At 34.7% G+C, this 13,981-nt stretch overlaps 1 non-coding gene across 1 annotated transcript; it reads right to left on the minus strand.

Moving 5' to 3' along the window:
- Positions 1-718: 718 nt before the first annotated feature.
- Positions 719-882, minus strand: LOC114611815. The gene has a single exon (XR_003709894.1). It is a non-coding gene; the product is annotated as a U1 spliceosomal RNA (small nuclear RNA).
- Positions 883-13,981: the final 13,099 nt, after the last annotated feature.

Here is a 13,981-nt window from a genome sequence, read left to right on the forward strand (position 1 = left end):
CTCCTGTGATCACTACTCCCTGAATCTCTTTTTCTTCTTCCTTAGAAATTTACTATCTTGTTGGTTCATAGCCCAGCTGATTTTGATCCTTCATTAGCCCTTCATGAAGCACTTCATATAATTCATATTACATCCTTATTTTTGCATAGTTAAGACATTATATACTTTCAAATTCATGTATTTAGAGTTCTTTCTCATAGCTTTAAGGCTATGCTGAAGTGTTCACCATTTTGCTGAGACATAGTCACACCTTCAACTCTTGGACTTGTGCTATTTCTGATTAGTATGGAGCCATTAAAGATAACAGAAAGGACATTCTTCAGAAAGAAATAGTGCTTCACTGCTAGTATGAGTTCCAGAAAATATGCACATTATTATACAAACAAATCCTATGGCCACAGCAGTAGTCTACATTCAGGAAGGCTCACACCAGGACCCTAGCTCTGGGGCAGGAACCATGTCTCTGTCCCAACCAAGGGCAAGCTGGGTTTGGCAGATTCTATCTGATAAACAAGAGTGATTTAAATAGAAAGTCAAATTCAAATGACTCAATTTGTCAAAACAATCAGTTAATATGAGATCAATTCACTCATTTCTCAATATTTGATAAAGCTTACTGGAATTAAATAAATGAAAGATGATAAAAAATTACAGCAATTATTAAAATATATACTATGTTCATTCCCCTGTTGATTTGTTTTACCTTCTTTCTTTTTCCCAGGGGAGAGCGAGAATGCAGTCCCCCACTACCACAAATTATATAGTCGAGTTTCCAGCATTTGGGAAAATCGCAGGGGTCAGCACATCTGGAGTACAATGGATAAGCCTCACCCTGGGAAAACCACCTTTGTGATCATGGTATCTCCCCTGCCAGGTAAATATTTACCTTCATTTTTAAAGGTAGATATTGAGATATAAAATTCACAAACACTGTGTCTTAAAAGAGTGGCACGATTTATTGCTGGCATTAAGATATCACACTCTAAAACAAATATTTGGCTAAGATTATTTTATGTAACTGATATTCAGATAGATACATTAGGGAGATTAGTTATTGTGAAAATCTATTTACTTATGTATCTGGATAATTTAAAACTATCTGTATTTCAAGGTTATCTTGCATTATGATAATCTTCATCATTGCCAGTAGAAAATGCATATAATTTAATAGCTAGAATATTTTATTTATATCTTAACCAATAATATCCATTTCATGTGAAATTAAGTGGTAAACGCTAAAGACAGGGTTAATATACTTTTAAATGTAAACAGCTCTTTGACAGTCTAACTTTTTTGTTTTTTTCTTTTCAGTTGAATTTGTAAGTAATATGATTAATGATCTAGGATAATATATATAATAAATAATCATATGCACTGTGTGATATCTCAGGGAAAGAACTTTATTTCTCATTTGAATAATCTTCATAGCATTGTTTAGCATTGTTTTTCTCAAAGGTCAGAAAAAGCTTACTTTGTTCATTAAAAACGAAACACATTAAATAGTGTATAGGCATAGCTACCATTACCATATTTTACAGGAGAGTCATTAGAATGAAACTACACCTGTATACTGTGAGAAGGAAGAACGCTTTGCCTTTGGAGTGTACGTCTTGGCTAAAAATGACATTTGAAGAACAAGACACTTAAAAAAATTGTGCAGGAGTTTATTTGATAAAAAGACATTGGAAACCATGATATGCTATTGATGGCTCTCTTAGTTACAGCTGAATCCACAAAGCTAGTTAAAAGTTGAAAACTAAAAGAATATTTTGCGTCTGGAGTTTTGAGGTTTCAGCTGACACTGAACACTGTAACAATGTTTTAGGTAGGGCTCTGTGTTGGATTACAGGAGTTTCCACTGCTTCTTCACATTCGAGGAAGAGAACTAACATACTCTCTGGGGGAAGAGACTTCTTCTTTATGAAGTTTTAATACCACCCGTGAGGATTCCAAGCTCAAAATGTTATCATTCTTGGGCCCAAGTACATTATGTATAGCAACATAAAGTGGAGGTGGGTATGAATATTCACTTCAAAACAGTAAAAAATACTAGACACAAGTGTTTATGAGACATCTTCATTTACAGAAGAAACATAGAGTGCCTCAGCCACAATGGTTGTAGCCTTATAGGGATCTGGAAAAGAAAAAGATAGATGCAAGACTAGGAAGTTCAGGAATGAATTCTTTTTATTCTTATAATGCTGTTCATTTATTTTTTAGCTATAATCATGCAAGCAGTGTTTGAGCAAACAGTATCTTTGTACCTCTTATCTTAGTTCTTTTTGTACTTCCCTGACAGCCACCCAAACCCCACCCCTCTGGAATACCACTTCCTTTTCTCTTAGATCTTTTCTCAGGCCTATGTTCTCCACAGTCTGGGGCAGGGTTTGTGCCTGAGACAGGAAATGCAGACCATCTGGACCCAAATACTAGAAAATCTTCACTTTACCTGTATGGAATTCTTCATTTTAATACAATGGTCATTTAAAGAATCATTTAAGAGTAGTTTGCAAATATAGTAAAGATTGATATAACAAGAAAAACAAAGCAGGGATAAAGAGATGTCTCAGTGGATGAGAGTACAGGCTGCTGTTCTCGAGCACCAAGGTTTGATTCCCAGCTCCCATACGGTTCATAATCACCAGTGGTCTCTCCTGGGTTCCTAAATCTCTTGTTGTACAAGTGTTATACAGACATACAAGTGGGAAAGACACCTGCATGCATAAAATACAATAAGAATAAATGTTAAAAATAAGGAGAACTAGTACCATAGTAAATCTTGTTGAAAGCACACTTGAAGAGAGATATTTGATTATTAGAAAATATTGCTGGAAGAATTTTGAAGTACAAACTAGGCTCCCCAAAATGACTGTGTTGTTGGCATATGTCCAAAACATAAGGCCTCTGACCAAGTACACAGAATTGCTTTTGAGTAAGTAGAAACATACATTCAGCATTCCTCTGGAATCTGATAAGAAAAATATCTGCTTACCAGGAACCTCCCATGATCTTTCCCTGAAGGTCAACTAAGGAAAACACATCTAGTTCCCTGTTACCACAAACATCAGCTTCAACACTCTTACTTGCCTTCTGCCATTTTTCTCCTCTCTGCCATCCCAGTTCAAGAGATCGCTTGGCATTTTGATTCCCCCCAAAACCTTTCTTTCTACCCAGGGAGTAGTCTAGATTAGTGGTTTCAGTGGGCCTCACACTTAGAAGCTAACCTATCCTTGAAATCATGACTATGCTTTAACACATTTGTTCTCTAAGGTCAAAACACTACCACCGCCACCAACAACAACAAAACAAAATTAACTTTTCAAATAATGATCTGTCCATTTAGTTATTCCTGCTTGTGTAAACATACATACAGAGACATCTGCTAATCAATGGTGATTAGTTGATCAACCACATCAGAGGTTGGGGTAATAAAATGAACCATTTTAGGCATAAAAGCCTTCTTATAGTAAAGACAAATCAGATTCATCATTATTTATGCTTACACATTTGCTTCTCAAGTATTTGGCTACACCCCACTTGTATGCTTAAAGGAAGAGGGTTTTGTACTGCCTGTTCCAGTAATGACAATCATGTCTTTGACTCAAACAGATATTTAGAGCCATCTTGCAACCTTACCTTTGTTTCAAAGAGCTTTTTATGGCTATTTTGCTATGAGGACCTGTTATACCCATCTTGTTTCAGGAGTTACTAAGGCCTATCTTGATATATATAATTTTGTTCCTGTAACTATGGCTACTCCTGGCCATAAAACCCTTGCCTTCCTCACATACAATGCAGACCTTTCAAACCCCACCTCAGGGGGAGGCAGCTTATGTACATGAAATAGAAATGTTTGCTTTGCTTAATTGTTTGCTTTAATTAATTTGACCATCATGAATGGGTAAGTGGTCGTTCTCCTCCTATCTTTGAGATTAATATAAGTAATCCTTAAACTTTACAGATTTTATGCTAGACTTCTCATCAGTATTGTAGATTTGATAAAATTATAGTAGTTATACAAGTATTTATGTTTTCCTATTTTAATTAGTATTTTTAGGAAGTAGATTTTATTTATGTTAATGTTTTGAGAAAGCTTTGCATTTAGTGTAGTAGTGTTTAAAACCATTTGTAAAAAATTTAAACAGAGTTTTAAAAATTATTTTCTGTTATATTAATAAGCTATCATTAAAGAGATCAATAAATGAAGTCTAAAGAACAATGTACTATTAAGCTGGGAAGCTGATGATTTTATTAACACTCAAACATAGCCATGTATTTTTAATGAATGTGAATCCATATATCCAATGATTCATTAAAATTCATTGTTAGATGCTGTGCTGTGCATGTGCAATGGCATGAATACAGAATAAAAATGAAGACACATGATGTTAAATCTTCAGACACATTTCTCCAGTGATAGCAGAGTTCACAACCATAAATACTTTATAAAGTCAGTTTCCTCGCTTTTCTTTGTTCTTTAAAATTAATTATGTATATTCACACATTAATTGTGTGGCCAAAACAAAAAAAAATCTAATTACTAGAAAAAATGGACAAGATTTTTGAAATAAAAAATATCATACAATGAACTGTTTTCAGGTGAACCACCATTATTTTAACTGTCAAATGTGAAAAAAGACATTAAACTTGGACTTCATAAATTTAACTATCTGTGGAAGAGGATTACTTATCTTTTGTAATAGATCAATCTATAAACTGTTTTCTGATATGATCTTTTTGCCACTTTGAGCAATTTCAATTTATTATTTTATTGGAAAAAATGTTGTACAATATGTTCTGATCACCTTTTCACCTCTACAACTTCTACATTCTCTCATGTCCCAACCAACCCAACTTCACACACTTTCTTTCTTCTTCTCTTTAGAAAATAAATAGGCAGTCAACGAAAAACCTCAAAATCACATAGAATTAAAAAATAAGGCAGATATGCATACTCATGTGCACACATTGCACACAGGCACGTGTATGTGCATGACACAAACACACACACACACACACACATATTTACAAACAGAAAACTCAGAAAAACACAAAGAAGAAACCACAATATACAACTAACAGACACACCAGTAAGGCAAAAATATAAAACAAAATTCCCAAGAAAAGTGATGTGACACAGAAATTCTCCAAAACATGATTGACTTGATATTATGTTGGCCATACTACTGAGCATGGAGTCTGTATGTTTCTTGTACTCAGGCCATTCACTGGAGGATAGGGAACATATGCATTGCCATGCCTTCAATAAAGAATGATTCTCTTTTTCTCTAGTTCTTCCATTGGCAATAGATAATCATATGAAACCTTGCAGGTCATTAGACCCATCTATAGGAAAATGTAGCTACCTTGGTCTTAGGTAAGTGTGCAGATAACCATACCTGCTATGAGGTAAAGTGTCCAGTAGCCACGCCATGTCTAAAAGATAGCATTTCACAGATTTTTCTCCCAACACTAACGCTCTCACATTCTTCCTGCTTTTATCTTCTATGTTTCTTCCAGAGCCTTCATGGCAGTGAAGAAGATAATAGAGACACCCTATTTATGACTGCGCATTCTTACTATGTGAGTATGTTCATTGGTTTCTGTTTATTACAGAAAAAAGTTTCCATGATCAAGACTGAAAGCAGCCTAAATCTATATGTGTAAACATAAATAAACAGAAGTCCCTTTGTTATCATGACCATTAAGAAAACAACAAAAGAAATACAAAAGCAGTTTCTACTCTCAGGCCTACAACCTTCCTATGTCATAGGATTTTCACCAGGATTACAATACATTTATGAAACATTCTCTTGTGAAAGAGGTCTCAAATCAAGGCAGAAAGCAGTTATTTACCTCAGAACAGTCATACCCCTCTGAGTCACAGGCATAGCTTGCCTAGCAGATTAGTATTGTGACATTCAGGGATCAATGCTAGAGAAGATAACTCATCTCTTTTTTTTTCTTAGTAATCTGTCTATCACTTTCTTGTACTAAGGAAACCAGTCAGCAGGGAGGAATTTACTTGGTTGGTTGGAGATTGATTTTTCCATGTCCTAGAGCCAAATTTTATAGGTTCTTCAGAAACAGGGTCTTACTCATGCAGTTTTGGTAGATGACCACGTGTATTAACAATATCTAGTGTTATTTTGGAGTCTCTGGGACTTTCAATAACTGCTGATAGTATCCTTTGCCTTGTGTCAATTTCTTATATTTCTTTTTATATATTTTAACACTAAGCTTCAGTTAATAGCATAATTTCTCTTTTTGTCTTAAGTTCATTTACCCTGTTCTTTTACCCTCCAACAATTTCTCATTGTCTTTAACATAGCTTAAGCTTCTTGAGATTATCTACTTATACTCTGAAATCAGTCCTTCCCTTTTTACTACAATCCTTCATAACACTAAGCTACTTTCCAGTTACTGTACATCAAGTTATTAAGCATTCTCTTTCTTTTATACTATTGTCTCTTTGTCTGTCTCCCAAATTCTTTATGTCAATGATATTAACAGGTTCAAAACTAACAGGCTGGCTTCAAGCATATTCTGGGGTCCAATAACTAGAGAATAAAGAAATTGTCTTCAGATCAGACAAATAATCATCAAATTTGTTCTAATACCTAAGTACTGTCAGCACATTGTATGCAATGTAAATATTGCATCTAAGTACACTAGGCACAAACTACTCCTAGTACATGACTTTGTTTTACAAATAAACTAAAGCAAAGTTATTGTGGATTGCATGCTTATAGAAACCTAAAATCTTATACAATATCTGCATGAATAGAACTCAATGATCTTTGTGATATACCCACATTAAAAATCATTGAATCACAGTCAACTGTTAAAATTTTCCTCCTTAAAATAACGAGAGGTCATTTATTCTAAATATTTATATGGTTCTCTCCTGGAATATCATTTTTTGTGGTTTGTGTAAACACATGACACCTTTGAGGTTTTAATATTTTTATGTGGTTAGACCAATAGGTTCCTCTTCTAGTATTTAAATTATTTACATATCAGCTAAATTAAGATGTAGAAATAACATCAACCACATATCTCCATTTATAACTGATGTTATTTTGTTCAATAAGATGGTAATGTAAAAATAAAAATGTATATATATATCTTATATTAAATGAAAATTATAAAAATTAGCAAGGCAACTTCTTTCATTTCTCAGAAATACAGAAAACTGTAAATTCATATGCAAAAAATATTTGAAAGTTTACATGTAATTCATATTCATTCTTCAAGTATATTGTAAAATTCAATATCATATTCTAGTTGTCATTATATCAGCCTGAAATTTTCTGCTATATAATATATACATGATTCATGATAGTTAAGACAGGAAAACTAAAACAAGCCTTTTAACTATAAAAAATTTTAAACAGTGATTCAAACATAAATTGGAAAAGGAATAAAATAAAGGAGTAATTGAAATGATATTTATTGGGAATATGTACTACTCTGAGAGTTTTGTGAGAAAGATACTGGTTAGGGTTTACCAGGGCCTACCTGTAGGAGGCATACATTTAGATTATGAAGAATTCAAAGGACTGCTTGCAAACTGGCGTACACAGTGTGTGTGTGTGTGTTTACAAAAACCTAGTGTGTTGAAAGTGTTAAAATTTATATGCTTCTAGTTCTCAGGCACAGAATATATTCATTATGAGATTATGCCTTCACAAGAGAAAACAGAATTTGACATGAGAAATTTAAGGTTGATTATAAAGTCTGATCTTTTTTTCAGTGTCTAAATTTTCATTAGAAGAAATAAGAGAATATTTTGCTGGGTGATCTTGTGCTTTTAATCTTGCAATGTTTCTCAAACTAAAGGCTATTTTAAAAATTGTAACAAGTTACCGTTTTCTTTGTTATCAAATGTAATAACAATGTATGAAAGGTGCAAAGCAGAGATTCTCAACCTGTGAGTCAGGACACCCGTGGTTCTCTCAGATCAGATCTCCTGCATATCAGATATTTACAGTAAAGTTCATAACAGTAGCAAGCTTATCGTTAGGAAGTAGCAAGGTAATAATTTTATGATGGGGGCTAGTTACCATAGCATGAGGAACTGTATTAAAGACTCACAGTACTAGGAAGATTAACAACCACTAATCTAAAACCTTATTTAAAGTATCTTCATTAAATAAAAACACACAACATGCACACACATACATACATATGTATATATATATATGTATATATATAAGTGTGTGTATACATATGCATAATAATAAATGTTAATATTTGATCTTTAAAAATAACCTGGTGTTTTATATTTGAATATATACATAAAATATTTGAAATACAATATGTATATAAAATACATATAGATCCTATATTGCCTTGATATTTTATGACGTAAATTAGTAGTTTAATATTAAATAAAGGTGTAAGTTTTATTGTGACAGGAAATGTTTGTGTAAAGTTTCATTAAATCTATGGTATGATACCAAAATAACATGTAACAAAATAAACACTACAGAATGAATCCTCAGGAAACTGTTTATCCATTAAATATTTAGTTTTTAATTCATTGATTTTATAATATTTTAGATTTTCATGACTGTATTTTCAAATACTATTATTTATTTTTATTTTTCATTTTATATTTTGACAAAAGATAAAATAAAAAACTTGTATGTTTTACATATTAGAAATCTAATTGAATATGTATAAGCTATATTATCAAGCATCATTAATTATATACATGAATATATTTTGAAGATGAGTTTTGTACTTTTCTTCCACATGTATAAATTGCATTACTTCTTTATATACTAAAAAGTCTATAATTTTCTGGATTTGAAAACAAATGTGTTCTAGTGTTTCTACTGGATGAGGTTTTCTAATATAAAAGTTATTGTAAAATTTTGATTGATTATTTTATATTCCATCAGAATCTAATTTACACATTGTTTTTGTGATTTCTTACTCCCGCAACAAATTCTCCTGCCATCTCATCTTTGCCCAGCAGCATTTTTTTATTCTGCTTTAAAATTATGTCTCATATCAATATTCCTTTAGTTATCTCAAAAATATGTGGAAGTCATTTTCCTTTGACCATTAAAATGTTAGAAATCCTGCAGCAAGAAAGCAGAAATACCTGGATTAAGCTTTATATCATCATGTACGTAAGTACATGGTTGAGCCTGCATTCCTGTATCTCCTTACTCAGTGTTGCTACTGAAGGCTAAATTTCACAGAAAAGAAGACAAGACTATCATTCTGTGTAGGCAAACATATATTGACAGCCTGGATTTTAGCATTGTAAAGGACCAGCCATAATGGTATCTTCAGTAAACCCCTTATTTTCTGACAGTTCACATTCTTGTGTTAATGCCAGACCACACAGGATGTCAGTCTCAAGGCCATCTAGAAGCAAATCAATAGTTGGGATCTCACAGAAGTTGCTCATTTTTAAGCAAAGATGTAATTAATTCTACTAGGCGCTAAATCTCTAGGATGGCTCCACATACTGATGACAGCTGTAGAGTTCACAAACGCATATCAGATTACGGAAGCAATCTGATCTTAAGGTTCATTTTGTTGTGGATCAAAGGTAGGTTCCAGTGATCCAGAAAATTTGTGAATACATCTGGTGGTACTTTGATTTTACGCAACCAAGAAATGGAATTGTTACCATTGGGAAGTGTCCTGAGAAAAATCATCATCTTATTCATGACAATAAGTGGATATTAGCCAAAAAAAAAATTAGTACAGAATATCCAAGATACAGTTCACAGAAGTCAAACAGGTCAACAAGCTGAAGAGCCCAAGTGAAGATGCCTCAGTCCCACTTGGCAAGGAGAAGAAAGCAATCACAAGTGGAGAGGGAGAGAGAGAGCTGGGAGGGAAAGTGGACAAGTGTGGGTGTTTGTGTCAGGGGGAGGGCTGATCTGGTACTGGGTGAGGGAAAAGGACTGAAGCCCTGAGGGCCAGAAGAAAGAATGGAAACAGGCAACCTCTGGGAGGTAGGAAGTTGGGGGGTGGGAGGACAAACTCCAGAATGGACCAGAGACCTGGGAAATGAGAGACTTTCAGAACTCAAAGGGAGGGACCTTAAGTGAAATGCCTGACAGTAGGGAGAGGGAACTTGTAGTGTCCGCCTCAAGCAGGAAGACAGGGCATCAAATGAAGGAGGGGATTGTCATCCCAAGTCAAAACTCTGACCCATAATTGTTCCTGCTTGAAAGAACTACACAGATGAAAATGGAGAGGACCCTGAGGAAAAGAAGGTGCAGCAACAGGCCCAAAGTGGGATCCAGCTAAAAGTGAGGTCCCAAGGCCTGACACTATTACTGAGGCTATGGAGCAATCACAAATAGGGACCTACCATAACTGTCCCCAGGAAGACCCAACAAACAGCTGAAAGAGTCAGATGTAGATATTTGCACCCAGTCAATGGACAGAAGCTGCTGACCCCTGTGGCTGAATTAGGGGAAAGCTGGAAGAAGCTGAGGAGGAGGGCCACTCTGTAGGAGGACCAGCAGTCTCAATTAACCTGAACCCCTGAAATCTCTCAAACACTAGGCAGCATACACCAGCTGATATGAGGGCCCCAACACATATATAGCAGAGGACTGCTGGGTCTGGGTTCAGTCAGAGAAGATGCATCTAACCCTCAAGAGACTGGAGGCCCCAGATAGTTTAGAGGTATGATTGGGTGCCCCCCCCCCCCGCAGACATCCTCCTGGAGACAGGTATGGGGTGGGAAATAGGTATGGGACGTGGAACAGTCGGAGGCTGGACAGGGTGCAGTGGAATAAAATCTGGAGTGTAAAATAGATAAAGACAATAAAACAAAAGAAAGTAAAAAAATAAAATTTCTAAAGTTAAGCATTTCCCAGGTTTTCTTAAGTTTATGTCCAACACTTAAGGAGATCCATTCATAACACACACACACACACACACAAACACACACTACAGACAAATTTATTCACATATACTAACAAAATAAATAAGTGAATGTATGAAAGAGCAAATATTTGTTTGCTTCATTCGGTAATAAAATTTTCCCACAATATTTCTAAAATGTTTTAAATTAGGAAAGCTATTGACCTTTTGCTATTAATTATATAACTAATAATTGTATGTAACATGTTAATTTTGTTGTTTTAATGTTTTGTTTTACCTTGAAGGGGGTTAGCCTCAATACCTCACTTCAAAATAACATCAGCCTATCATCTTATCTATAAAAAAATGACTAAATGTATAACTAATCTACTCAGAAAACCCCACTGGACATAAGACAGAGATTAACCAATCATGGGAAACCTAACTCTAACAGATTCCTTTATATGGATACATCGTAATCAAACTTTCTGTTTCGTATTGACTATTCTCTACGTAATTCATTATATTTTCAGAATAATCTTGATTGATGATTCCTACATTTTTTAAATCTATCTCAAAATCAAAATATTTGATTTATGTTTTCGATGAACATCGTATCATTTTTCAATGTATTCACGTAAGTCTCTGCTGAAATTACAATGATGTAAATATATGTTTTGATAGTTTCTTCAAATATGCATCTGCAGGTAGAGCTTGTTTCTATTTCACAATTGCTATTGTTTACTGTCTTTATTCTTCTATTTTTTCTGCTTCACCGTTATTATGTCTCCCTTTGCAATGTGTTACAATATTTACAGAAGTTATATTATTTCTTTTCTGTTGTTGTTTGTGGGTCCCTGTTCCAGAGGGCATCCCACGACAATCTCCGGCCCGGCCTGGTGTGGGGGTCCAGGCCAAGGGGACAGAGTGCGAGCAGGGAGGGGAGATTGCCTCCATTGCTGCCTCTGCTAGTGTCTCTGCTATCACTGCCCAGTCACTCTCCAGTAACTCCCAGGTGCTGCACCTGTTCCTCTACAGTGAGAAGGTCCAGGCTAGGCTGGTGAGGAGCTGGAGGGGTCCTGAAGGCACTTTGGGAAAGCAGATCTCTTCCCAAGTGTTACAGCTCTTGCAATAGAAACTCTCAGTCAAAGGGATGACTCTCGCACACCTTTCCTTCTCCCGAATAGGGAGCGCCCTTATATACAGTTTTTGGGTAGGTTAGGGTCTGGCAGCAGATAACCCCTATTGGCTTGATCTGAGAGCATGGAGATACCTCATCTACATGTGGGAGAGCCTGACTATTCCTACAAGACTGATGGTCATAGACCTCTCTGCGGGAGGGGCTGTTGGAAGGCTGAAGCTGAGTGAAAGAAGCCAGGAGCCAGGAGCAATGCCAAAAGCCTTCTTTCCCATTAGGGTCCAAGGTTCTAGGCTTGTGCTTGACCAGGCACCCAGCTGCCTCTCACAACATACTGCCCGACAGTTGTTGTTTTTCTTTGTATTTCTCTGTTAAAATGATATGCTGTATCATCCCTTATAAATATATGTTTTAAATTTCTTTCTTAAGTCCAGGAATCTCTGAATTATTTCTGTGTTCCATTTTCTCCATGAGTCACTGAGGGTTAATTTCATGGTCTTTAAACATAGAAGCTTTATTTTATGTATTTGTGTTTTCAATATCTTTTGTAGGAATGTTCCTTCCATTTTTCAGCGTGATTTCCATGTATTTCTTCTTAATATTGAAGTCACGGAAATGATTCATAATAAAACGTTAATGGAAAGGTAAAAAAATGCCAGAGGATATAGTTAAAAAGCTATTATTTACAAATAAAAACCTTTAAAGCATACACAAATTTTATCACAAAAATATAACTTCATAGTTATCCTAGAAATAAAATAATTGTAGCATAATCTATTTGAATTAAAGAAATTAATAGTTCTTGTTTTAGGATTAAATTTACTTTTAATATTTTTATTTCACCCATGTTATAGAACTAAGAAAATCAGCATATAATATCTTTATCTTCCAAGTTCATTTAAAATACTTGTTCATTAGTTCTAAGATTCTTTAATTCACTAGAATATGAATTAAATATAGTTGTCGTGAGTGGCAGGGGAAAATCACAAAGGAAGAAAAGATAAGAAAACTAAAGTACTCAGAATTAATGGAAAGACTGATTTGCCAGTATACAGAATAAGTAGTAGAATATATTTCCTTTCAAACTGGCAAATGTCTTTGTAAGAGAGACAATTCTTTGTAGTGATTAAAATGCTGGACTTTGTTGTCAAGCACGAATTTGAAGCTCTTCAAACTCTAATATGAGGTTGGACATGCTTAACTTTTCTGCGTTTCAAATTTCTCAGTTGTGAGTAAGAAGCAATTGATATATTGATGTCACAGTGTTTGTGCAATTAATAACATATGGGTCCCTATCTATTCACAGCCATAACTGTCGTAATGATTGTCATTAGTGTTTTTGTATAGTTAGTAATGAAAATAATTTGCTTGTACTAAAGAAAGATAAATAATAAACAGGTGGAGGTGGAAATGGTGGAAAGAACAGAACATTAGGAAAATATGATGTCAGCAAGTAGAGAAAAAAAGAATGTATAGAAGCCTAATGAGGACTGTGCTCAAACACCTATGACAGAGTTTTTTTATACATTGAATAATGAAGACTAGCTAAATTAAAAGATAGATCTTCTAGATTTGTACACTATCAGGAGTGTACAAAAGAATGATATTTGACAATCTGTTGATTAAAGGGGGATTAAATCACAAAAATCACAAATGTTTGGATCAAAATAATTAGCCTAGATAAAAGAAAGTTTTGCATGAGGTTTTGTGGCCTAACATTTTATCCCAAACTTATATACCATGTTACACAAAATTATAGAGTGCAAGATTGGCAAAGAAAGTTCCTGAGTATTTAAGTAATTGTCTGGCTCAGCAAGCTGTTGTTTCCATGTTATGTATTTTCTTCAGGTAGCATTCTATAGCAATACTCCCTGCTTTTCTGGCTTCCAATTGGTGCTCTTAAGAGACGGACATTAGAATACTGAAGGAAAGGACCCAGTGCTTATGTCTCAGGGTTTCTATTTCCGTGAAGAGACACCATTGATGTAGAAGTTTCTA

The sequence above is a fragment of the Grammomys surdaster genome, unplaced genomic scaffold, assembly GCF_004785775.1.
Source record: "Grammomys surdaster isolate TR1022 unplaced genomic scaffold, NIH_TR_1.0 126124, whole genome shotgun sequence".
Taxonomy (NCBI): Eukaryota; Metazoa; Chordata; class Mammalia; order Rodentia; family Muridae; genus Grammomys; species Grammomys surdaster.